Raw genomic sequence first — 26,732 nt, 5'->3', positions numbered from 1 at the left:
GTGAGTCCTTTCAGCCTTTGGTGTCCAGTTCCAAGATGATTCCAAGAGTCTCCAAATTGTGGGGAAAATTCCCCTGTACTTATAGTCAGTTCTTAGAGTGTTTTACAATGGTAGGGAGAGGAGGTTCCAGCCAGTTACAACTGGATCTGGGAGTGCCCCCCTCTCTCCTTTCAGCACAGGCTCCAAACATCAGTGGGGGGTTAACGATCCTATTGTGTGAGGCCAGGGCACAGTCTTTACAAATGCAGGTGTGCCCCGCCTCTCCCTTCTCTCAGCCCAGGAAGACTATTCAGTATGCAGATGCACCTCTGTGACACCTCCACCCTCCCTGTGTACAGGCTGTCTGAAAAGTATGCACAAAGCCCCAACTGTCACTCTACCCAGACGTGGATTGGAGTCAAGCTGCAAAACACCAGAGTCATAAGCACAGATAAATGCGCACTTTCTAGAAGTGGCATTTCTGTGATAGTAATAAAAAATAAACCCACACCAGTAAGCAGCATTTATTATCACCATCACAACCATACCAAACACGCTTATGCTACCCCTCATAAATCAGACAATACCCCTTACACATAAGGCAGGGCATTTCTAATGCAATCCTAGGAGAAGGCAGCACTCACAGCCGTGAGACACCAAGTTAGGCTGTTTGTCACTACCAGGACAGGCCATGCAATATGGCACATGTCCTGCCTTTCTACATACATGGCACCCTGCCCATAGGGCTAGCTAGGGCGTACCTTAGGGGTGACTTACATGTAGTAAAAGGGGAGTTTTGGGCCTGGCAAGTAAGTTTAGATGCCAGGTCCCTGTGGCAGAAAACTGCGCACACAGGCCCTGCGCTAGCAGGCCTGAGACAGGTTTGAAAGTCTACTTCAGTGGGTGGCGCAAGCAGCGCTGCAGGCTCACTAGTAGTATTTAATTTACAGGCCCTGGGTATAGAGATACACTGTACAAGGGACTTATAGGTAAATTAAATATGCCAATTGGGTATAAGCCAATCATATCAACTTTAGATGGGAGAGCACCTGCACTTTAGCACTGGTTAGCAGTGATAAAGTGCTCAGAGTCCTAGAGCCAACAGCGAGAGGTCAGAAAAACCAGGAGGAAGGAGGCAAATAGACTGGGGATGACCCTGCGTAAGGCAAAAAGTCCAACACAACCCCCTACCAGCCAAAAGCCACGGGAGAACAATCAATACCTTGATGTACTTCCCTGATTGGGGCGATAGAACAAGGACCCAGGCCCACAACAGCAGGGGCATGTTCCAGTTCTACGCCTTCCTGACTCCACTTGGATCTCTCTGTCAATGCTTCCCAGGCAGCCTGGACCAACCCACCGGGGTTCTCTAGCTGCCAATGGCCAGAACCAGGCCCCAGGCCATCTAGGAGCCTCTGGTCTCTGAAACCATAACGAGTGGGGGGCGGTAGCCCCAGGTGCAAAGCAACCTGTCTCCACTCCATTTCCAATCAGTTCAGGGGCTCTACCCTGCCACTGATCTGCCAACCCAGGGCCAGCACCCACAGGTTCTACAGGGGCTAGAGGCGAGGCTCTCCTCCCTCTACCCCTCCGTCTAGGATCCCGCCCTCCTCTCCTAGGAGGGGTATCACCAGAATCCACACTTGCCAGAGTGCTGGGTACAGCAGCCCTGCACAACTTTCTCGCCAACCCAGGATCACTACCTGGCGACTGACCACGCAACCCAGGGACGACACCCTTGGGTTGCACCGGGGTCCGGGGCGGGCTTCCCCCTCCCTGAACCCCACTTCCAGAGTCCTGCGTCTCCTCACCTCGGGAGAAGCCACCAGAAGATTCACACGGGGGTGAGCACACTAACCGCTCCCCCAACCAGGTCAGAGTTTACCCTCTGAACCTGTCTATCTAGTCCAGGGACGACACCCTTAGCCTGGACCACTGCCAAGCGAACCAGGACTTCCTAGGGAGCACACCTACCCCCTACCAGATGAGAGCTTACCCCCTGAATCTGGCAATCCAACCCAGAGTCACTACCCTGCATTTGAACCACTGCCTGGCGCACCAGGACTTCCTGGGGAGCACACCTACTCCCCATCAGGTCAGAGTTTACCCCCTGAACCTGATCATCCAACCCAGAGTCACCACCCTGCGGTTGAATCATTGCCTGGCGCACCAGGACTTCCTGGGGGGCACACCTACCCCACACCCGGGAAACACCTTCCCCAAGGGCCACACAAGAGTCTGGCTGGCGCAGGTCTCCTGACCTCTGCCCATCTGACAGAGTCTGGATTCCCCCCAGCCCAGAAATGGTCTCACCAAGGTCATTCCTGGGGGGCTCTGCTCTTAGAGCGGACCCCTGACCCTCCAGGTTCTCCACTGGGGCCTGCAGCCCCCTCTCAACCCTATGCCTGGATTTCTGCCTCCTCCGCTGTAGAGCGAGACTACCAGGCACCAGGACCGGCGGAACGCTATCACCAGCCACCCGCCCAAGTCCTAATGACAAAATGGGATCCTTCTGAACAGCTGGCCCTAGGGCACAGGCTAGGCCCACCTCCTGGCGTTCACTCATGGAACCCTCCAGGACCTGGGACTGGGGCTCGGGTACCCTGGGCCTCAGTCCAACCCCATTCCCTTTCCTCTGAGACTGGACATGGGGTGCCTTACCCGTCCCAATACACTGGGACCTACCTGAGACACAAGCCTTTCCCACCACATCTGGTTGGGAAACACCTAGACCACTCTCATTAGGAACACCCCCTAATGCCACACCAGACCCTATGGTACACAACCAGAAGTCTGCCTCCTTTGCAAGCTCCCTGGGGTCAGAGAGCTCACACACCGACAAGTGTTGGCGTAACTCTGAAAAACAACAACGAAGCAGGTGCTCTCTGACAATCAGATTAAACAGCCCTTCAAAATTGTTTACTGTGCTACCCTTCACCCATCCATCTAGTGCAATGCAGCAATCCTCCACAAACTCCTCCCAAGACTGGTGGGACAGTTTCTTACCACCCCTAAACCTTTTTCTGTATTCCTCAGGGGAAAAACCATACTTCACAATCAGTGCATTTTTTTACAGTGGAGTACCCCTCCCTGTTACTCTCTTCTAGAGTCAGTAGGGCATCCCTCCCCTCCTCAGGAATAAAGCTCCCTAGGCCAGTTCCCCAATCCTTCTCAGGGATCCTGCGCTCTACCAGAGCCCTCTCATATTCCTTTAACCACTGACGTATGTCACCCCCCTCTTGGAACCTAGGTACCAGATCTCTGGGTATGTGAGGAACATCTTTGCTACAGCACTCTACATTGCTGCCACCACTGGACTCCACCTGCAGCGCTGGTGAGTCCAGAACCTTCAGACTGCGCTCTAGAGCGAGTCTTTCTCTGGCAAAGGCCCTCTCTGCCTCTGCCATCCTCTCCTGTACTAAGGCCTTCTCTACCTCAGCCCTTCTCTCCTCAACAATTAGGTGCGCTAACTGCAACTTCAGGTCCCTCTCTTCCCGCCTATCTCTTAGCTCATCAGGCGTCAAGGAATGAGAGGTTGCCCTGCTTCTTACACTGGACCCAGCAAGGGACTCCCTATCACTGGGGCCTTCCATGTCAACAGGCATCCCCAACCGGTCATTCTCACCCTCCTGATCAGTCTCTCTACCACTCTCTAGGGATGAGGTCTGGGAGCACTCCCATTGGGAACCCTCGCTACACTCAGGATCCTCTGGGTACCCCCTAAGCACACTCCCTCCCTGGGTATATGTCACAAACCTTTCAAAGAAATTCAGAGATCTCCTGAGGTCCCCTTCTACAGGCAGCCCTCTCTCTCTACAGAACCCCTCTAATTCCTCCTTCGTGTAAAACGGCAGGTCCTCTAAATCAAAGGTAAGCCCCATCTTGAAAAGGTACGAATAACTCAAATGTAACAACCACAATACCCAAGCATGAGAACTGAAAACAGGAAAAATGACCAAAGAGAGAAAGTTAAGAGAAGCCAAACATGTGATGGTCTAAACGCAATCCTTGTAGTGAAATAATGAGTCACAATGGTATTGTACAAGCGCAAGTTCTATCCTCACCGCTGACAACCAATGTTAGAAATTGGGTTTCTGGTTGGCTAGGGTACGCACCTCAGCCAGGCAGAACTTACCCACTCTAGTCAGGGCAAGGGAGTTACACGTCCAAGATAACCCCTGCTCACCCCCTTGGTAGCTTGGCACGAGCAGTCAGGCCTAACCCGGAGGCAATGTGTAAAGCGTTTGCACAACACACACAACACATGTGACGCAATATCCCCACTACAAAGGAAACACAACACCAGATTATATGAAAATATAAAGTATTGTACACAAGGTAATTATCAGACCAAACATCCCATATCAGTACTATCCTGCTACCTTAGCAGTTGTCAGAACGTTACACATTAGTTACTCTGCAACCTAGCAGTAGTCACACATAACACACAGGTTACTCAGTATTCTGCAACATAAGCAGTAGTCAGGAAAACACGTTATTACATCACAGCACTTGTCATAAGAATATCATAAAATGCCCATAGTAGGAACATTAGAAAACATATGGCAAGTTAGAAAAACATATTAGCAAGCATGTCCATAAAAGGAACATTTGCATACACATATGTAAAAACATCAAACGCAGGTAGGTAATATATGAATCAAACAAAAGTCTGTAGAAAGAACTTTGGATTGCAACTATATTGGTCCTTTAAACAGTACCTGGTTGGGTGAGGGCACCTCCAGTGCCTAGAAGGCGAACAATGGGGCCCCGGCGCTCCTATGCGCAAAACGGGGGCATCCCTTATACTCTGGGGTCAGAGGAGGGCGACATGCACCTCCTCTCTTTTATAGACAGGCCCCTCTAGGGACGTGATTACTGGGGGCCCCCCAGGGCCTCAACCGGCCCTCACGAGGGGGGCTAAAGCCAGCAAAAACAACTTAGGGCAGGAGGGGGGCACCACGCACCCCCTCCGGTTTAATGACAGGCCCCTCCCGGGACCCGCGATCTCTGGGGGCCCCCCAGGCCTCCACTGGCCCTTCCACCAAGGGGGGGGGCCACAATAATGCCCGTTTTACCTAACAGCAGAAAAGGAGCGTCCTGATCCTAACGCAGAGGCCAGGGGGAAGGGGGCACTCCCCGCGCCTTCCCCTGGTCCTGCCATGAAGCCAGAAGAAGATCGGACCCCTCCTGGGGCCTGAGCAGACACTCGCCTGCACCCGATGCGGTGCACGAGTGTTCTTCCAGCTTCCTGGGCCGCTGCAGTGATCTTATTTAAAGGGGCACAATGCAGCAAGGAGTCTACGAGCTCCCAAGGCTCCATAAGCACGCTGCAATCAGCGCTATGGCAGCCGCAACCACGGAGAAGCACCCCTCGTGAAGAAATGGATGCAGGGGTCAGGGGCCACAGCACCCTGCCCCTGGGGAGCAGAATATTAAGACAAGGTCCTCAGGTGGAGGGCCCAGCTACAGGCCAGAACAAGGGAAAGGCAGCAAGTGGCAAGTCCTTCACAGTGACCAGGCAGGTCACAGGTCAGCACAGCAGCAGCAGTCCATGGCGGTTCCTGGTGAGTCCTTTCAGCCTTTGGTGTCCAGTTCCAAGATGATTCCAAGAGTCTCCAAATTGTGGGGAAAATTCCCCTGTACTTATAGTCAGTTCTTAGAGTGTTTTACAATGGTAGGGAGAGGAGGTTCCAGCCAGTTACAACTGGTTCTGGGAGTGCCCCCCTCTCTCCTTTCAGCACAGGCTCCAAACATCAGTTGGGGGTTAACGACCCTATTGTGTGAGGCCAGGGCCCAGTCTTTACAAATGCAGGTGTGCCCCGCCTCTCCCTTCTCTCAGCCCAGGAAGACTATTCATTATGCAGATGCACCTCTGTGACACCTCCACCCTCCCTGTGTACAGGCTGTCTGAAAAGTATGCACAAAGCCCCAACTGTCACTCTGCCCAGACGTGGATTAGAGTCAAGCTGCAAAACACCAGAGTCATAAGCACTGATAAATGCGCACTTTCTAGAAGTGGCATTTCTGTGATAGTAATAAAAAATACACCCACACCAGTAAGCAGCATTTATTATCACCATCACAACCATACCAAACACGCCTACGCTACCCCTCATAAATCAGACAATACCCCTTACACATAAGGCACGGCATTTCTAATGCAATCCTATGAGAAGGCAGCACTCACAGCAGTGAGACACCAAGTTAGGCTGTTTGTCACTACCAGGACAGGCCATGCAATATGGCACATGTCCTGCCTTTCTACATACATGGCACCCTGCCCATAGGGCTAGCTAGGGCGTACCTTAGGGGTGACTTACATGTAGTAAAAGGGGAGTTCTGGGCCTGGCAAGTAAGTTTAGATGCCAGGTCCCTGTGGCAGAAAACTGCGCACACAGGCCCTGCTCTAGCAGGCCTGAGACAGGTTTGAAAGTCTACTTCAGTGGGTGACGCAAGCAGCGCTGCAGGCCCACTAGTAGTATTTAATTTACAGGCCCTGGGTATGGAGATACCACTGTACAACGGACTTATAGGTGAATTAAATATGCCAATTAGGTATAATCCAATCATACCAACTTTAGATGGGAGAGCACCTGCACTTTAGCACTGGTTAGCAGTGATAAAGTGCTCAGAGTCCTAGAGCCAACAGCGAGAGGTCAGAAAAACCAGGAGGAATGAGGCAAAAAGACTGGGGATGACCCTGCGTAAGGCAAAAAGTCCAACACCTGGTTTCCCCTTTTCAGATCAGAATCTACTGCTCAAAATGTATATGAGGGCAGGCCTAATGCTAGTCCATGAAACGAGCAGGCCTCACAGTAGTTAAAAACTAATAGAGGGGTTGTTCACTACCAGGACATATAAAACACATATGTACATGTCCTGCCTTTTACCTATATAGCACCCTTCCCTATAGGTTACCTAGGGTCTACCTTAGGGGTGACATATATGTAGAAAAAGGAGTGGTTAAGGCTTGGCAAAGACTTTTAGTTGAAGCAGCAGTGAAACTGCATACACAGGCCTTGCAATGGCAGGCCTGAGGCATGATTAAGGGGCTACTTATGTGGGTGGCAAAATCAGTGCTACAGACCCACTAGTAGCATTTCATTTACAGGCCCTGGGCACATGTAGTGCACTTTACTAGGGAATTATAAGTAAATCAGATATGCCAATTGGGGATCAACCAACGTTACCATGTTTAAGGGAGAGAGCATATGCACATTAGCACTGGTTAGCAGTGGTGATGGGCTCAAAGTCCTAAAATCAGCCAAACAGTGTCAGAAAGCAGAGAGAGGCAGGAACAAAGTTGGGGTATGACCAACCTAAGGGTGTAAGGTTTAACACTGTCCCAAAATGGGTTGCTCACTTTGAGAGCGTTTATTCCTTGGCTAATGTGGCACAATCGACTGAGGGGGAAGATGTAGCTCCTTACCCCTTGGGATTATACTTTGATTTGGAGGAGGAACAGCAGGCCATAATGGGTAGCCCATCAAACAAGGCCGCAGGCTCAGATGGTGCCCATATGGACTTGTACATGGATAATGTTATTCTGTGGGTGCCATTACTGACAAATGTACTGAATGCTGCCACACAAACCAGCTTTCCCAAATTCTGTAAAACTGTGGTTATAGTTCATTTTTAAAAAGGGGTGTAGGCAACATCCAGGCTGTTACCACCCAATTTGCTTACTTGACTCTACGGTCAAGATTGTGGGACATATCATTCTGCTCCGCATTGAAGAGTTGATCCAACTGAATAATGTCCTTTGTCTGGCCTAGCATGGATTTAGAGAGGGTAAGGAGACAATGGAACAATGTTGGAATCTAAACCTCCCGGTGGGCAAATATATGGTGGCAAAGCAGAGAGTTGTCCACCTTGCCTTCCTGGACTTGAGCTCTGCATTTGACAGGGTCAACCAGTCAATGCTTTGGACCATTCTTGAGGGTCTTGGGATACCTCAACTTTTGGTTAATTTTTTTCAGCTCTCCATACGGGTGTCAATGCTTCAGTAAGGTTTGGCTCTGCAGGGATGTACTCTGACCCATTTAACTTGTCAAGGGGAGTCAGGCAGGGGTGTGTCTTGGTGCCAATTCTATTTTTGTTCTATATATAAACAGCCTGAATTCTTACCTGGCCGCACAAAGAAAAGACATCTTGAGAGTCAAGGCCACCTTGGTCCCTTCTTTACTATATGCTGATGATGCATTGTTACTCTCAGGTGTGCTGAATGGGCTTAACGCTTTGGTGGATTTGTTTGTACGTTTCATGGGGAATCTAGAATTGGATGTAAACATTTCAAAAACATATTTTATGTTTTGCGGGAACCAGCCTCCAAAGCTTAGGCCTATTACCATCAAGGGTATTTGGATCCCATGTCTAGCAAATTGATATATATGTTTTGATCAAACATGTGGGTCCCTTTTTAGATTTGCTCGAATGGTTGGTAGTAAACCCATCCTGCCGCTGCTACTAGTCTAATTGTATGGTGCAGAAATCTGGGGATATTGTAACTGTAAGACAATTCAACATGACAAAAAAATGCTTATGAAGAAAATTACTGAATGTGGGCCCTGCCAGTTCTAGTCTTTTTATGCATGAGGAATTGGATTTGGATCTTGCAGAAGATCCCGATAACGTTGACCCCTTGGTTGCTGTGAATTGCGGTGTGGAGTGGGGAGTTTCCAACACTCAACAGGGGGATAATTGAGGATTGTCTTGGGGGTGAGCAAAGTTATAAGTTTCCATTATTAAACTACATCAGATCTACCACTTTGGCTCTTGGGCACCCTGAATTATTTTACAACCCTGAGTCGCTGAAACGGTCAGACAGAAAGCTTGTGAAAGAGTTATTTCTTCAGCAAGCTAGAGAGGGCAGAGAGAACCTGGCACTGGGTAGTCAACCTATGAGGACTTTGTTGCTTTTAAAAACGAGGCCCGGAACCCTATCTCTCTTTTGTCAGAAACCAGTGGGAGAGATCACTTCTCACCGGGTATAGGTTAGGCTTGGTCCGATTTAATCTTTGCTTTCACCTGGGGCAATATGAGCAGTCCTTGATTAAGGTCTGTCCTTGCGATAGTGTTGTGCTTCACACCTGGTTCTGTTTTGCAATTACTATGATCCCCCCAGAAGGAGGTTCTTGCTGCCTGTCCTTAAAGCCAAGGGTTTCTATCAATATCATCTTGCTTTTCTCTACCTACAAATGTTGATGAACATATTGTTCCTATGGCGGTTTGCCATTTTTTGAATAGCACACTTTATTGGAACAAAATAATGAATTATGGGTTTTTATTACAACTGATAGAGATTTTTAATCCAGTGTGATGAATGTTTTATCTAATTTTTATTCTTAGGTGTTTCCTCTTTATGATGCTTCTGGATGTTTTAGGCTGTGATTTTATTGTATTATGTGAATGTTATTTTTGTGATTTTGCACTTTTATGATTATTTTATAGGCAAAATAAAAACTTTTCAATTCAATTCAAGCCTGATGTTTGAGACCTGTGTGGAGAATTGAAGGGCTGTACCCATTCTTACTTGTACCCAGGCCTATGGAAGTGATTCAAGGGTGAGTTGGTTGGTCTTCTAAGTGGCTACAGGAAAACAACAAGATACAAAGGGATTTTTTCCTGAAGTGCTCAGCAGACCAGTTGCAAATACAACTAGACTGGACACTTCTGGGGCTCTCTGCTGGATTGAGTCCTGGCCCCTACGCTCTGTTCCTGAGCTCCTGGGAACCTTAGAAGTGTCCAAGAGGAGCTATTCCAGAAACTCTCTAAAGTTATTTTTTTATTGTTTTTTTAAAATCATTTTACTTATCAGTGTTCTGTATTTTCTAAATTGGTTGTGGGGTTTTTATTGTGTTGTGCTTTGACATTTTAACTATTTTGTTACTGCTAAAGACTTTACTTATTTTCCTAAGTTAAGTCTATCTGCTCTGTGCCACGGGGTTGGGTCAGCTAGATTATTAAAATTTTGTTTTACCTCGATAAATTTCTGGATTTAGCCCTTGGGGTGGATTCAACCCCAATTCCTTACAAATTGAAAGTAATTTTACAATCTTTGCCCATGTTCAGATTCTTTACAAATACCTCAAAATCATTTGGATGAGTATTTTGCCAAAAGAGCCATCAATGATTGTGTAAAGTAGTTAAACATTGCGGATCAGGGCAATTATTGTTTAATAACAGAGATGACAACACTGGTTTTGTTCATATGCCACAGTCCTGCATGAACACTGCTGTCTTGAGCTTGACCTGATGCTATCCTTAGTATTGTATCTATATTACTGAGTGCCATCATTATTTTTCTTTAACAAAGTCTTACTTCTTTCCCTTATTCACCCTAGTGAGCTTCTTGACACCCAAATTTGTGATCTGCTTTTCAAGGGAGCTCTTCCCTAAAATTGACAGATAACCCTTTTTACTGAAGTGTTCAGTGCTCGACTCCTGGGGTTTAGTTTAACGATTTGATACATTCTGACACATATATATAGTAACCTTAAGTTCAGTTGATCTAATTGAAACAACAAATTTGAAAGATCTGAATGCTCAACAAAAATCTGGAAACTAATTGTCTTGTTGCTACCAAAGGAATCATTACATTCTCTTTTATGTAGAAAAAAACAGGTCTCAGCCATGGCACTCCATTAAAAGCTTGATGCATGTTCTTCTTTCCACCTGTTGGTAAGTTGGTAGGCAGTCATTTGAGTTAGATGTGCACCTTCCTGGAAGCCTTAGACAGCCTTCATAGAGTCCCTGCTGGAGTGCAAACCCCAGAGATGTCAATGCCTAGATCCTCTCAGATGTTTTCTTAGAATTATACTCTGACAGCTGGAAGACACTGTGCTGCAGATTTATACAAGAAGTAGTCTTTGATGCTTTGAAGCATAGTAGGAATGATGCAAATGGGTATACATTACTCCTTATCCCTCTTTACCCTATTAAAAACAATGTAGGCTATGGTGCAGCACATGGATATGTTAACTATTCCTACATCTTTAACATCTATGTCCAGGCTTTAGCTTAACTCCTTCAGTTGCATACCCAAACCTTTCACATGTGTACTGGAGACACCCAGATAACCTTTACATTAGGATTTTTGGGAGTTAATGGGTAATCTGTGGGCAAAGTATAACTCCGACAAGACAGAAGTCCTGATAGTGGGTAGAAACATCTAATACTTCTTGGTCCCCTACTGTTGCAGGTGGTAAGGAATGTTGCTTTCAAGTTGTGTCAGGGAGTGAATTTAGCTGCTCATGAGTTGGGCGCCATATCCTCACTTTATCATTGTCAATTGTGCAAACTAGTTCCATATGATCCTGGTTTTACCATGATCAGCTCTGCCTGTATGATTCTCTATCAAGCGCTATCTGAATGTTTTAAAGTCTACCATGATTCAAATTATTGCTTCAGATTCAGACTAGAATATCATTTTGTTGTGACTATTCCACAATGCTTTCTACATGAATGTAATATCTTTATTAGCAGCCATCTATAGTGTGACACCCCTGCAGAATAATTGTGGTGCTCCAGCAATATGCTCTTGAATGTGCCATATTATAAAAAACAGAGCTGCAGGTTAAGACCTTGTTAGGTACTCACTCTACATTGTTGAAACTTTGTGCCAGTCTAATTAGGATCCCTCCTGATCTAAGAGTTGAGAAAGAAAATGTTCTTACATGCACTTAGCCTGAGTTTTTAAGGATTTAGTGGGAGTATTCGCTCCCTATAGTGCAATGTACCTTATGGATGTATACACCCTACAAAAAAACTCCTTTGACGTAACATAACATTAATTATCTTCAATTTCATCAATCAATCAATAAAATCAGCTTTTTTTAAAGTGTAGTAGACTCCTGAAAAAAGAAAAAAAAGAAATAAAACAAAGCACATGTATTAATGTTTAAAATAACATTGAATTGTGGTAACAGACAGCTGATTGTAGAAACGTTTTTACTGCAAAACATACAAAAAACTGAAAAGCATTTGTGAAAAGCACAATATTTTTTACAATTGTACTTCTCAATAATGGCTATAAGACTCATCTAGTAAGGATGATCCAATAAGAACAAAAACAAATTGAGTGCAGGAAGGTTTGGCTGGATTTGCCATTGCAAGGGTGTATGCAACTTTACAAAGAAGCAACTTTGCCACAACGGAAAATATAATGAGATTTGTACTGTGCCCAACCTAAAACAAAAGAGAAAGACGCATTTCCAATGCCCAAAGACCAATAATAAGTGGGTTCCAGGCCTTGGCTGTATGGTAGCATCACATGCTGTCTTACAGTTGGCTTTTGCAGTTGTATTTCTTCCTTGATGAGATGTAGATATTCAAGAAAGTGTTTTTAAACTAGCGTTTTTTTATTTATTTAGGGAGGGATCCTCAAACAGCGAAGGGCAACCCGATTTTGTTAGATTTGTTTTGACAAAGAGCAGACAAAGGATGGTCAGCTCCGACATCACAGTCCATGATGATAGAATGATTTAAGATGGCATGTGCATTCAACCATGATAGAAATCCTCATGATATATAGGAGGCCAATGTCTCCATTACACAGATAAAGTGAAGTAGCGGAAGGTACAGTGAGAAGACACCTGCAAAATCTAAACTCTTCACATTGTAAAAATGAATGTGTAACATAACCCCATTCATAGTAGTAGGTATGTATTGCTGTTCATAAATTTCTAGCAAAGGGACAATGGGTTTTCCTCTGACCTTAGCTTGCTTTTGAAGTAATCCCACTAAGTGAAGAATTTTCCAATGCTGAGCACAAATATTAGTCTTCCAAGAAGAGGTGGAATCAAAGACTATGCCCAAATATAGGAAATTTTGAACCCTTGTTACAAAAATAGTTGTATCTAGGCAAAGTGTGCATGGGCAGGCCTGAACAACCAGTGTCACAAGACATGATTTGACATTTAGCAAAGTTATTTTTTGAGTTTTGTTGATTATTTACAACAGCAAACAGAACAGAGCTGAAGAAACATCATCACATTACACATTCCCGAGACAATGCATTGCACAATAGCATAGAATATAATCAAGATAGAACATAGAGAGTGAATCAAGCCGGCTAGGTATTGGCATTTACAATCTAGTAGGGCTACATCTAGGTGGACCATCTACCTCCATAACACGGTGCCAGACACACATCAATCCCAAACCCAGCATGTATATCCACAAGAGGGAAAAGCCAACCCAAAGGGTCCATCTTTGCTTCGCGTTGAAGGTAAAGCCATAGTAAGATACCACTCATACAGTTGTTCAAGGTGCCCATCAAGGGCATTTCGCCTATGTAGATAATCATGCAGGGGATCTCACATGTCTCTCAGTCTACTCTTGGGTGGGAAAAAATAATAATAGTAAGTGTCCAATATTCCTGACAATACGATAAGTCATGAAGCCATGTCTTCACAGCGGGTGGGTTTAACCCCCCACTGCCAAGCTACCCATCTCTTTGCTAACAACAGTGCCATAGATGCATATCAGTGCACCTCCCATGGTATCTTTAATCTGCTATCCATCAAGGCAAGTTTGGGGGAGGGTGACACAGGCCAACCAATCATTTCAGAAAGAGCCTGGAATATCTGGGACCAGTGGGTAGCAATAGGTGGGCAAAGCCGGGCACAATGGATAAAGTCTGCCTGTGTGGTACCACAGCATGAGCATCTGGAATCAAGTCATAGCCCCCAGGCACATAGTTTAAGTAGAATGTGATATACCCGGTGGAGAAATGTAAAATTAATTTGTTGGTACCAGCCGATGGGGACAAAGGGCCCCGGTCTATGGGCAGCAAAATGTCCCATTCCTTGGGGGATACTGGTTCTCCCTGATCCCCCTTCCAATCGTCCCTAACCACCGGTGTTACAAGTGGGGCCGTAGTCTGTGTTGTCATATATAAAAGAATGACCATGTGCCTGCAAGATTCTGTTGTCAGCAGGTGGTGAATGCCTAACACTCAGGGGGCGCTGATGGGAACTTGGGGTAGGATTCTTTGCATTTGCTTATACCTGAAAATGTAGAAATAGGTCTAGGGCTGGGGTCCCCACCTGCTCTGTCACACTGGAGGCGGGTAGAAAATCGCTATTCAGGAACAGGTGACATTTAAAGTATATTGCCTTTTTTTTAAATAAGAACAATCATAAATGTTGACCACCAGGACTGGGGAAAATTGATGAACTCATTTGGCTAACAATATTACTCAACTGCGGGATTCAAATATTCACATTATACTGAAAAAGATTTAAGGGAACCCGGTCAGGTTCCAGGGGCTTTGCCAGAAGAGTTTTGGTAGATATCAAGCACAATCTCATCAATGTAAAAATTAACTTTCTCAAGCTATACTACTTGAGATGTTTGGGGTACAAGAAACATTATCATTATTGCTGTAAATCATCTGAAAATGGGATACCCATTGTGAATTTGGAATGTTAGAACTCATGGCAGTTGCAACACTCTCCCTAAATTTGATGGAATTAATCGTCTCCCAAAAGATTGTGAGGTTTCAACAAGCTGAAGTCATAATAAGCCGGAGTCAGTGAATGGTTTGAATGGTTGAAGTGCCTTTTTTATAAAGTAGCCTTATATTTCAAAAACTGAAAGTTCTTCACCATTTTTAGGTTTCGTAGCCAGCACTTCTTTAGGGCACCTATTGAACACATGCAAAACAATTGTGGAGAATGCTCAAGAGTCCTAACTCAAGATTTTAGCAGAGTCTTATAAATAGTCTGTTCAAAAGAATGAAAAGGTCCACAATTTGTGAATGAATGGCTGTTTCTGATACACATGCCATAAAGATAGCACAATTTGCCTTTATCAGGGATCCAAGGTAAAGAGGTGCATTAGATAAATGTCATGCTTGTCATATACCATTATTTTTTACAACAGATAAATAAGGGCTACATGTACCAAAGTTTGGTTTTGCGACTCGCAAATTGCGAGTCAAAGCGACTCACAATTTGCGAGTCGCAAAACCTTATGTTGATAGTGTCACTGACACTATTGCGTTTCGCAAGGGGGTCGCAAATGCCCACCTCTTGAATATTCATGCGGTAGGTTGCAATGTGCGACCCCCTTGGGAATGGCCACCCTCACAGGGATGGTGGCCTACAGCAGACCACCATGTCTGTGACTGCTTTAAGATAAAGCAGTTCTTTTATTTTTAATGTAGCCCGTTTTCCTTAAAGGAAAATTAGATGCATTTCAAAAACAAAAAATGAAACGCTTTCGTTTCATATTTTCAGAGCAGGCAGTGGTCCGTAGGACCAATACCTGCTCTGAAAAAAATGTTTTTACTGTCATTCATAAAGGGGAAGGGGTCCCCTGGGGACATCTTCCCGTTTGCGAATGGGTTAGCACCAGTGTGACACTGGTGCTAACTGTGATTGTTTTGCGACCGCATTCCCGGTCACAAAACAATCATACAGGGGACTGCGAGTCACAATTAGGGAGGGAACACCTCGACTCGCAATCCCTTTTTGAGATTCGGTAAGTAGTTTGGAACATGTCAAAGTGCATTTTGCACATCACAAACAGCCCTTGGCTTGGGAGCATTGATGACTGAGCACTTAATTTTTCACTGTGGCACAATATATATTTATATATATATATATATATATATATATATATGTATAGGCACTCCAATTTTCTATTACAGTGTGTTCACTTTTTTATGTTTGGGCTACGTTTGACTCCAGATTGATCAAATATGCTTAGGTGTATCTGATATCTATGTCTTGAGATTTCCTCTAAGATACCGAACCAGTGAATTGGATGCCTATATCTGTACTAGAAGATCTTCTGCTGCAACAATGAATCTTCCAAACAGAGAAGGGAATAGACCATACTATCAAATTCAGAATAAAACAAGGAAAAGCAAATGCCTCTTTTTATGGATCTTTTAAACAAGAAGGAAGATGAAAATTATACAAAATTGACATTGAGTCATGAACAAATGGAATTTATGGTGCTCCCTGCTGGACTGTTTGAAACACTGTAAAGATGGCCATCAATCTTGACATGCATTATTACTTGCACTGTAACAGATTGAACTAAGTGATTGCCAGCAAAGGTGGAAACAATGCAAAATAAAAAAGTCTTAATAGAATCTTCATCAAAAGAGGTGCATGACTCAGATATAAAATAAATGCCCTCCATGAACCCATGGGAGTCTTGGTCTGAGTCATTATTGGAATGATCCACAGGTAGGACAAGGTTGGTTGCAGCATTGTATGCAGCACACAGTTCTTTTCAGATACCCAGACTTTTATTCTTACTGTGCCCACTTTGGCCTTCAGGTGTTATAGTAATTAAGGCTTCTGGGACCTTTCTGATGCCCGTCAAGGGGGAACCATATTACATGAGTGAGTAATATAGAACTCTATTAGGTACAGGCATTCATCAAAAGTCTCTGTTAGTCTCTGAAGCAATATATATCCCACACTGGACAGGGTTATGACCCATGAAATGATCACTGAAACTGAAATGTGTGCCAGCATATGAAGACACCTTATTAAATGGGAATGCTCAATATAGATTTTTCACTAGTTCCATTGCTTGTATGTTGTCATTGTAAACGTAAGCACCTATATGGTTCTCTGCTTTACATTTAATTTAATGAACGATATCTGACAATTAGAAGGGACGCAAAGTGACACCACTTCAGTCCATACTAAATACTAAGGGGCCTATTTACAGGGGTAAACTTACACATGAGTAAATAGTATGTGCAAGTTTACTCTTGCACATTTGAGCAACTTTCCTACTTACAGAATTCACTTTTTACAAGAGTAAAGATATTCAAAAGTGAAAACTTCAATGCCTTAACCCCTTGAATTAGGGGGCAGAGCCTAATTTAAGAGTGTAAAGTTACTACTTGCACCTTTTCACGAGAAGGTGGAGATGTCCACCACTGGGGCAGATGTCTCTATGTATTAAAGTACAGGGAAAAGTTTAAATGTTTATTTAGGAGAGAAGCATAGAAATGTTAATTAATTGCATGTATTTTTTCAAAAGTAGAATAAAATAAAATGTTACAGCATTGCTAACTTAATTTTAAGTTAACTTTTCCATTAGATTGAATGTATTACCTAAAATAAGGTTATTATTTGATGGTGAATTTGAAAACGATTCCCACATAACGTACGAAAAAATATTATTTATTATAAATTTACAATTATTAAAAATGGTGAATAGAATTAACAGTAATTTTATTATTTTTGAAAACATATTACTGTTTCATTAATTTGTAAGTTAAAAAGGCTAATAAAGTATTTTAAAATAAATTAATAATTTTTGTATTTTGAGACTTTAAAATAATTAATTAACATGTAATTATATTTTTAAATAATTACATTTATTTTTAGATTAGTTCATATGGGTTTTGATTTTAAGCCCCTACCTCAACGTTTTCTATGGAAGGGTCTTGCAATATTTGTGGATGACCATGGGTGGTGGTAGACTTACTCCAAGTTACTTAAACTCTGAGTAAAAGTATATTTACAACTGTTTGGGTCATTTCTGGCTGGAGAACTATAGAAAGGCAGTTTTCAAATAAGAAGGGGCGTATTCTTTTGTGGGTATGTGTATGCCCCGCCCTAAATCTTAACGTAGCCCACCTTTATCCCATCCTTCCTCCTGCCTTAATGCCTCCCATTACTAGTAAATATTCCCCATTTTCCAGCCACTCCTCTCTGTCCCTCTTACATTTATTACTAAAACATACATTTATGTGTACATGATCTCTGCAGTTGGGGTGTACGTAACAGATAGAGGAAGTGGAAGCAGATGCCTCCACACATCGATATGTGCACAACATTTTGTTGTAAGCTAGTAGTACTATTGTACTACTAAATGCACTACAGAAAGTGGTTTGTGGATAGGCCCATACATATGTTTATCTTAATGAGCTTATTATGCCAAATAGTTAAGATAAGAAATTTGTCTTTTTCCCCCATGTACGAGAATAGCAATGTTCTTAATAATTTATGTGCATTCTTGAAAATAGAGAAGTATAAGGATAAAAGCTCTTTGAAAAATGACTAAAAATAATTCTCCATATCAACCCAAAACAAAAATGGTGAACGCTATTATCTGACAACTATTATGAGAATTTTATTGTGAAAAAATAATGATAAGTTTAGAAGTGTTGAAAATGTAGTCCACACTCATACTTACTTTGTTTTTTTTTTTTAGAAGAAAAAACAATATTCTTTTCTATTCCATAAGTATGCATTTTTTTATTGATTGGAATTGTTATGCTTTAAATGTTTCATAAGATATATTATGCCAGAAGATGCTTTTCAACAACTTCCTAAGAACTGAAAAAAATCTAACAATCTGTCTTCCAAACATGGTGGTCTGGAATCATATGTTTATATATCCAATTAAGTTTAAATGCTGTTTGACATTTTTTACTCTAGGTTATAAAAACAAATTAAAGAAACTGCATTTTGTAGTTGACAACGGTTTTTATTAGTTTCTATTTTTCCTGTCTTCTTTCTTTTGAATCATCTCTTTTTTTATTCTTTGCCAATTTATTTTGCTCTTCTCTTTTCCTTTCTTACTTAATAGGATATTTGAACTTTAAATGTAATTGTTTTAATGATTGCCAACTTTGGTGATGGTATTTTATAAACACATATTGTAATTTCATTACAGGTTTTTCTGTATTGGTATTTTAGAATCTTCTCTGGAAATATGTTACCTTTGTAATATGCATTATTTTCATAATAAATTACTTCTTTAAACTTAAAAATACTAAGGGCCTGATTATGAGTTTGTCAGACGGGAAGATATTTCCTCTAGAATTTCATCTCCTGAATCTGTTTAAAAATCTGTTTTTGGTTAAACCTTTATTCCTGAATCTCCTTTAATCTTTTTCCTTTTAGGTTTCTCAAGTTTCTCTGAATGTTCGTTTTTCTCTTTTCCAATTACAGGGTATAGGGCCTGATTTAGAACTTGGCAGTAACGGCCCTAGAGCCATTTTCCATCTGAAAACCTGTCCACCACCTTGCTGGTCCACCCGTCCGACTTAGATATTGGCGGGACCATAGGCAAAAGCCCGTCCAAGTCCCACTGATTGTGCCAGGAATTCTCACCCAAGTCGATGGCGCCATTGGAAAAAGTGGCTGATGGCTGGACTCTGGCCATCCATCCAGCTGAGCAGATTTTGATGTGCCTTCCTGGCAGGCCAACTGTGGTGGTGCTACCTCCACACCTGTGTTGCCAGTTTGGAGAAAAAATGAGGTATAAAAACTACATTTTTTCACAATTCCACTTCTGTTTTTGACTCAACAGGACTGGACAAGAACTTCTGTTGCTGCTGTCATTTGACCACAGCCAAAACATGACCCCCCATCATCTGACTCGAATGTAGGAGTCTGCATTACCAGTCTACGTTGTGTGGTCACTGCACAAAAGGTCAGGACCACTGCAATCATATACATGTCACAATCATTTTTATTAAATTACTGTGACTTGCATATGTCAGAAACACAATTGTGTTGGACATGGAAGGGGACACACTGGTACAAGACTCTTATTGCAAACATACACAAATGTAATTTTGGTGTCAGTATTCATTGCCAAATGAATGCTGGTACCACAATTTCATTCCAATCACACTTGTCAGCTATGTAAATATCTAAATTTATCACAAAGAAAAATTAAAGTTTTATGAACTACATTTACTAAACATTGTGCATTGCAAGACTACATAAGCAAACAGCTGTGATGCTTTGCACAGTTGCATTTTATTTTCAACACCAAATCTATTTCGCTTTGCTATGACATTGATCAAACACTTGCAAGTATAATTGCACTGTGTGCCATTTGTGTTGAATAAACAATAATAAAGCTGCACAATAGCAGTCAGTGCCAAAAGAAATGCAAAATTGCAGCAAAGTTGCAGGAGAGTGAAGGAAGTGACTAGGCTTCTTCAAAGAGGTGAGCCAACACATGCAGGAGTACCTAGGGACCCAGAATACGGCAGGAGGAGGAAGATGGTGTTTACAGATGAGTGAGTTCAAATCAAATCAAATCAAATTCAGTTTATTGTTTAAGTTATTTAAAATCATAACATATATATACAACCATCTGGATTTTATACATACATTTCACTATAATTAAACATTTACATATTGTAGATTCCAAGATTGGCATACTTTAAATAAAGGAGGAGAGTTCCAAATAACTCATTAGCATATATATAGCAGCAGCAGTATTATCTACTGAGAGCAGTTAGCCTATAGTGCTTATGCAACCAACAGAGGGAAAATCAAGTTCACTGTAAGTGATTCTAAAGTGTATAGCCTTCTACTGGTCTGACCGGCATGAGGAACTTGTGCAACTGATGACAATTATATCAATTTTACCTAAAAATGGTAAAAATTCAGATTAAATGGCTAAAGATCTTATGCGACCAAGAACAATTATATCCACATTGCTTTAATTAGTTCTTAAAATTGAGGCTAAGCAATTATTTTCCGTAATATTGATGCCAAAAAAATAACAACTTTACAGTTTAGCTATCAGCAGCAGGCATACCTAATAACATAGCTTAACTCAAGTGTATAAGCACTCAACAGCACCAATATCAAATTTATTTTAAAATGATCCTAATTTGTAAATTGTACAGCTTTCTTTCCTCTGAGGATCCCAGCTAAACATAAATGCTCATGCAACCTGCAACATAGATATTCTTTTACTTAAAGTAGAACTTGAGACTTTCACTTAGCAGCTACTTTACAATAAAGCTAGAGACATAAATCTCACAAATGTACAATTTAGCTGCAGATCCTGTAGATTAAAATACAGTACTATGGCTGCTCTACAAGTCGAATGACCCTGTCATTAAAGCTTCTTTTCAAACGTTTCTGTTAAATCCTTATGGGTGCTGCGCTGCCCTTTTTGAAAGGAATAATGGGGCATGGTAGGCCAGCAGCATCTGCTGATGTAGCATAAATTGCTGCCATTGGATCCTTCAAATAGGAGGCAATTGTTTTTCCAGGGTGCAAATGTAAATTACTTGGCAAAGGAACTGCACCAGACTTCTGTCAAAGGCTTTTGCTAAATTGCTTGATGTACTTACGTCCTTAGGGGGTGGCCTCCTTTGCACCTTGAGGGCTAACGGCTGTGGGATTTTCCAGACCCCATTTTAAATGGTTCAACAAGTGCTGCAGTTTTTACTTATACACAGTTTATACAAGGTCTTATAAGAGGTCTTATGGGAGGTCCTAGGCTTATTCCCAGCTATTCTGCTCTATATTTCTATATATTAGTGTGCGGCCAGTTGAGCAGTTAGGGAGGAAACTTCCAACGCCAAGGGGTATAGAGGGAAAAAGAAGAGGGGGGGAGCTCACCTGACCGCATGCTGCACCTGGACCTAGCCTGCTCGCTTCAGCAGTACAGAGATCAACCTACTTATAGGTGACCTAATGTCAACCATGCCTTTGAACTCTGCTTCATTTTATCCCTGCTGAGTTAAATGGAGGAGACTGAAGATGCTGTTTTTTTAGGCACCACAAGTTGCTGGTCAAATTTTACAAGTGCTGCTTATTAGCTTATGAGCGCTTCATCACTCACCAAACTGGCACTGGCACTGGCTCTGTCAAATACTCTGCACCACACCATCACTGCCGGGCCTCACAGGATATCGGGGGCACTCCCACCCCTCTGCTCCTAAAGCCGGAGAGTTATTGGACACACAGCTAAACAGCAGGAGACCACAGTGTTTCCCCAGTTTGCAGAGATGTCGGGGTGGTGTCAAGTGAAGGCTCCGGTCAGCCGGCCAGCCAGTTGTTGTGCCCAATGATGTTATACAGCTCACACATACACACTTTGACTCGGACCCCGGCCCGTGGTCCAACCCAGTCTAGCCCGGCCTCCCGCTCTCCAGAGCTCACCAGATTTGCAAGGCACTCAGGGCGGCGGCGGGGCTTAGAACGCTGACACTCAACCACCCAGGGGCTGCTTGTCTCTCTCCTCCTAGCTACTCCCTCTTCATGTAGGGTCTCCACATAGCAACACCTCCTCCTGAATAACACTTGATCCAATTACCTAACCCCTTAGTTGAAATCTTCATCTGCAATGTAAGCAATCATTCAAACAAACTGTTTGTGTCTTTGAAACTTACACCTGCCTTATAACCTACCGTATGATCAGACTTCTTGAACAATATCCCTGGAAAAATAAGTGTTATAGAGCCCACAATAAGGACCATGGAACAAAAATTTAGAAATGCTCACATAAGATGAATAGCTGCACCAAAGAACCACTGGGCCAAAGGCAAGGCAAAAACGTCAAAGGGTGGGGGGAGTAGACAGTCCAAAGTACCTCACTGCAAGAGAGGAGCAACTGGCCACTGTGAAAATGCCAGAATTGTTACATGAACCTAAAATCATATACAAAGAAGACATACGGAGTAGGCAAACCAAGTTAAGCAATTCAAAATACAGCCATATGAAACTAATAAACTTCAGGCTCATGTGCATATAAATGTGTGATCTCAGTCCATGTTCAGTTGCACACCTTCTCATATGTAGGACCTGTTCCCTCCGAATGTGCACCTCTGCCTCCTTATGTGGCCTATGTATAACACAAATAGGTAGGTTATCCAACAAATATTAATCTATTTGAATAAAGAGTGCACTGCCTTGTGAAATGGCAATACTGAGACAAGACTGTGTCATGAAAAGCAATTCATTTTAATGTCACCGTAAGGAACACAGATGTTAATCGCCTCTCTATGCAATAAGAAACAGTTGCAGAATATGCCATGCCATGAAGAATGCAATCATACATTAACATGACAGTGATACACACTTCCTTTGAGTTCAAACAGAAATAGTTTTAACATCAGCAGTGTGCTCTATTAGTACATGGCATGCTGAGACAGTTGTACCAAGAATTGTTTTGCAAAAAGTGGTTGAAAATTGTACACTGACATTTTTTTAATTGATTCTTACCTTGAAACCACTTTTGTACTAATAGGTAAGCTTGCAAAATTTTTATTTGGAGTGGGTCGCAGTATGAACTACCTCATCAATTTTAATAAGGTGGGTAGCAAATTCAGACTCACTACAATTGAAGACCATCACATGGATAGTGACTTGCGAGGGACAGGAGACCAATATGTCTGTGTTTACCTTTAAATAAAGTAAACTTTTTATTTAACGCAGTGCACTTTAATTTAAGGGAATGAGGCTGTGTTTAAAAAAAGGAAAGTTTGTGTCTTTTAACATTCACGAAGGAGAAGGTATCCCAAAGGATTGTTCTAATGAGTTACTGCCTACTTTGAAGCATTGGTATCTTTTCAATAGTTTGCATTTACAAACCATTATTACATATGATATCAAAACACAATTTAGAGGTTGTGCCTTAAATTTTCATCTTCCAAAGTGCCATTCAGTAACCATTTTCAACCCCATTTTACGATTCTGTAAGCAATTACCAAATTGTTAGATGGGTTTATTGAATACCAAAAAGTGATTTTAGGTGGCAAATGCTCACAATTTACAAACTGCAGGTTTTGCAGCTTCAAATTGGCCAGGACGTTAGTGGCTAAAGCTGTACAAATTATAATTGACACTGACCACTGCAATTTTGACCATGTTCGTGCCCCTCCTTTACAAGTTATATACTTTGGTGCATCTCTAAAACTGTGTAGTCCTAATTATGGGGTGCCCGATGTAACAGGAATTGAAATTTGGTTCAACTTTATCTTTTCTGTCTGCATGAAAAAAACAAAAAAGATGATCAACCAAACTCTACATATTGCTCTGACACAGAACCCTCAATTCCACAGACTGATGATGATGTCACAGTCTTGTTTCTATAAGAGCTTATTTAAGTACAACCAGAGCTAACTACTGACAGCATGGATGAGAGAAACATATTCCCCAGTACTGCACATCTGCAATGGCCAAACACCGAGCTCATGTCTGTCATGGAGTCCTCTAACACAGAAGACCAGATCCTACCTTATGATAATAGGACCATAGAGTGACAGACACACATCATCCATGGTCATTGAGGATGGGCTAGCAACTATCAATGTTAATCTCCAAGACATCCAAAAACTTGGAGTGTAACCTGAGTAGCTAATTATCAGGGTGGATATCACCTTGATGGATATCAAAAACAACTTTCTGGGCAATCTGTTGCTCAATACCAGCCACGTGGTGAGATGTCTGCAGGGTTAGGCCAGTCTGTCAATGACTTAACTCGGGAACTATTTACAGAGGAAAGGGGCCCTTATGGGCAAGACGATGTAAGAAAAACTCATTCATAAAAGGTTAAACACATGAAAGTTCTGCAAAATAACACTATAATTGCCCTAATTGCCCAAATAGCCAAGCTTCAAAAGGGCATTGCCTCAGCTCTACATAGGATTACTGATGTGTTGGAGGTTTTCCAACCACCCACAATGATGATAATAACTGCATCTTCCATCATCATTCTCAGCTGTGAAACGGCCATGTGAAATAGAGGAGCAAGCAGTTCCACTCTTTAGTGTGCTGTGAAAATTAGGAACACATTCCTGGAATGAAATAAACAGCGGTTGCTTGCTTGACAATGCAACTTATCTTTTAAATAATATTCCATTATCATCTTTCTTATGGAGATTGTGTAGCATGGCAGCATATCACACAAATGCTGCTACTCTGAGACAAGTGTTTAATATGTTACTGCTTTCATTCAACTTCCAAGTAAAAAGGAAAAATGTTTTGAACAGTTTCCTGTTTCTTCATCCTCTAATCCTGTGAGTCTGTGTCAGAGTTTGGACCCAAGGAGGTGTAGCCTTCATGAGATTGCCTATTGGCGTCTGTGTTTTTAAGAGGCATTCTACCTCGCACAGCTAGGTTGAGTAATGAGCAACACACACCAAGCATGCCACAAGCACTTGTCAGAGAAGTCTAACCTTAGACACGTCTATGCATCTGAAAGTGACATTGAGTTTGTTAAAACAACTTTCAATGATGGCACTTGCACTCCTCTGTGATGTGTTGTAGGCTTTTTCTGCTTGGGTTCTTTGATTTCTGAATGGTGTCTTCAAATGTGATGTTGAGGTGCAACTCTGGTCACCTAAATTGAGGGAACAGGCATAAGTTACATAGGTTACATTTATCATGATATCAGCTGATTGGTTTTCCTGATCATGTGACTCATACATACCTACTAGCCACGTGCATACACAACACTATCAAAGCGTTAATTGATGATACAGTGACTAAGTATGTATGAGGCCTGTGTACTCCCTAAATACTTATTTACAACATTAGTGAAACAGTGCTTGTCAAGACTGTTTATATATTTATTGAGTGTATGTGTTTAGAATTTCAGTATATGTGTGTCATACGAGCAGGTAGAATCAATGTATTGTTAATACAGTCAAGTACACCAGGAGGAAAAGACATGAAAAGGGCATAGATGTTTATCTTGGTGTTTTGGTGACTGGGGCCTGGTTCAGGGAACCCTAAAAGCTATGGCTTGACGGACAGAACTGACTCCAGCACACATGGCAGGAGATCCTGTGGGAACTTTTAGGGCCACTTTAGCCACTTTAGCAATGTGCTTGAAATGAGCCTAATGTCAATTGATGCAGTAATTTAACATGAGTTAGCATTTTATCTAAGTACCTGCAGTTGACTCAAGGGAAATATACTTTCTTTACGGAGCCTCAGCATAATATCACTTCTCAGCCTATATTGTCCTTTTTAAGTGAACATCTATTGCCAATTCCAGCAACATCAATCTTTGCTAGTATCATATATATGTGTGACTATTCTGAGATTGGGGTGTATTGAGCGTATTTTGTTAGTTGAACAATTGTGTGAAATGTTTGCATCTGCTTTTCTTTCCAGGCATTTTAATTCAGTTTGCACAAGTGCTGATTCATGCAAATTTGCCTCCTTTTAGTGGGTATGTGTTGTGTTGATGAGCATGCATTATTGTAGGTTCTGCCCAACACACTGAAAAGTGCTTTAGTGCTGCACTTGTGTCAACATTTGGAACACATGTTTACACTGTTTTGCAATGCTTGATGCCCCTTACCCTCTTGTTAGCTTCAGCACTGATGATTTGTCAAGCAGTGTCACAGACAAATATATGACGTGGATGTTAGTATAGTTGCTGCCTTCTGGGATTCACAAAAATCCACAATAAATGCAGTTTCACCTATAAAAAAAAGTGTAGGTTTCTATACATGGGCCTAATCTTATGCTATAAAATATTCCAGCAAAGGGGAAACTGCTGGTTCATGATTAAGATTAAGGTGAGTGAATATATGCTAGCATTTTCCTTTCTTTCCTGCATCCGGGAAATGTAATTTTGTTAGGTGCATTGGTCTCTCTGGTGGTTCGCACTCTCAATGAGCAGAAGACATGGGGCCTGAATCACAAAGGTAAACTTAGACCGAAGTCTAAGTTTAGACCTAAAGTCTAACTTTACAAGTAGTAAAGTTAGACTTTTGGTCTAAGTTATACTTTTGGTCTAAACATAAACCAAAAGACTAACTTTACTATCAGTAAAGTTAGACTTTAGGTCAAAACCTAGACTTAAGGTCTAAACTTAGACTTTTGTTCTAAGTTTACCTTTGTGAATTGGGACCTAAGGTGAACCCTATTCACAAGTCTAATTGATAGTTACAGTGAACCCTTGCCTCAACCAATAATAATATATTCGAGCAGTGTAGGTCCTTTTTACTATAAGTACTTACATAAAATTTCATGCAGAGAATAGTGTTCTCTAAA

Source organism: Pleurodeles waltl, chromosome 8 (assembly GCF_031143425.1).
Source record: "Pleurodeles waltl isolate 20211129_DDA chromosome 8, aPleWal1.hap1.20221129, whole genome shotgun sequence".
Lineage (NCBI taxonomy): Eukaryota > Metazoa > Chordata > Amphibia > Caudata > Salamandridae > Pleurodeles > Pleurodeles waltl.
This window is presented reverse-complemented; position numbering follows the sequence as displayed.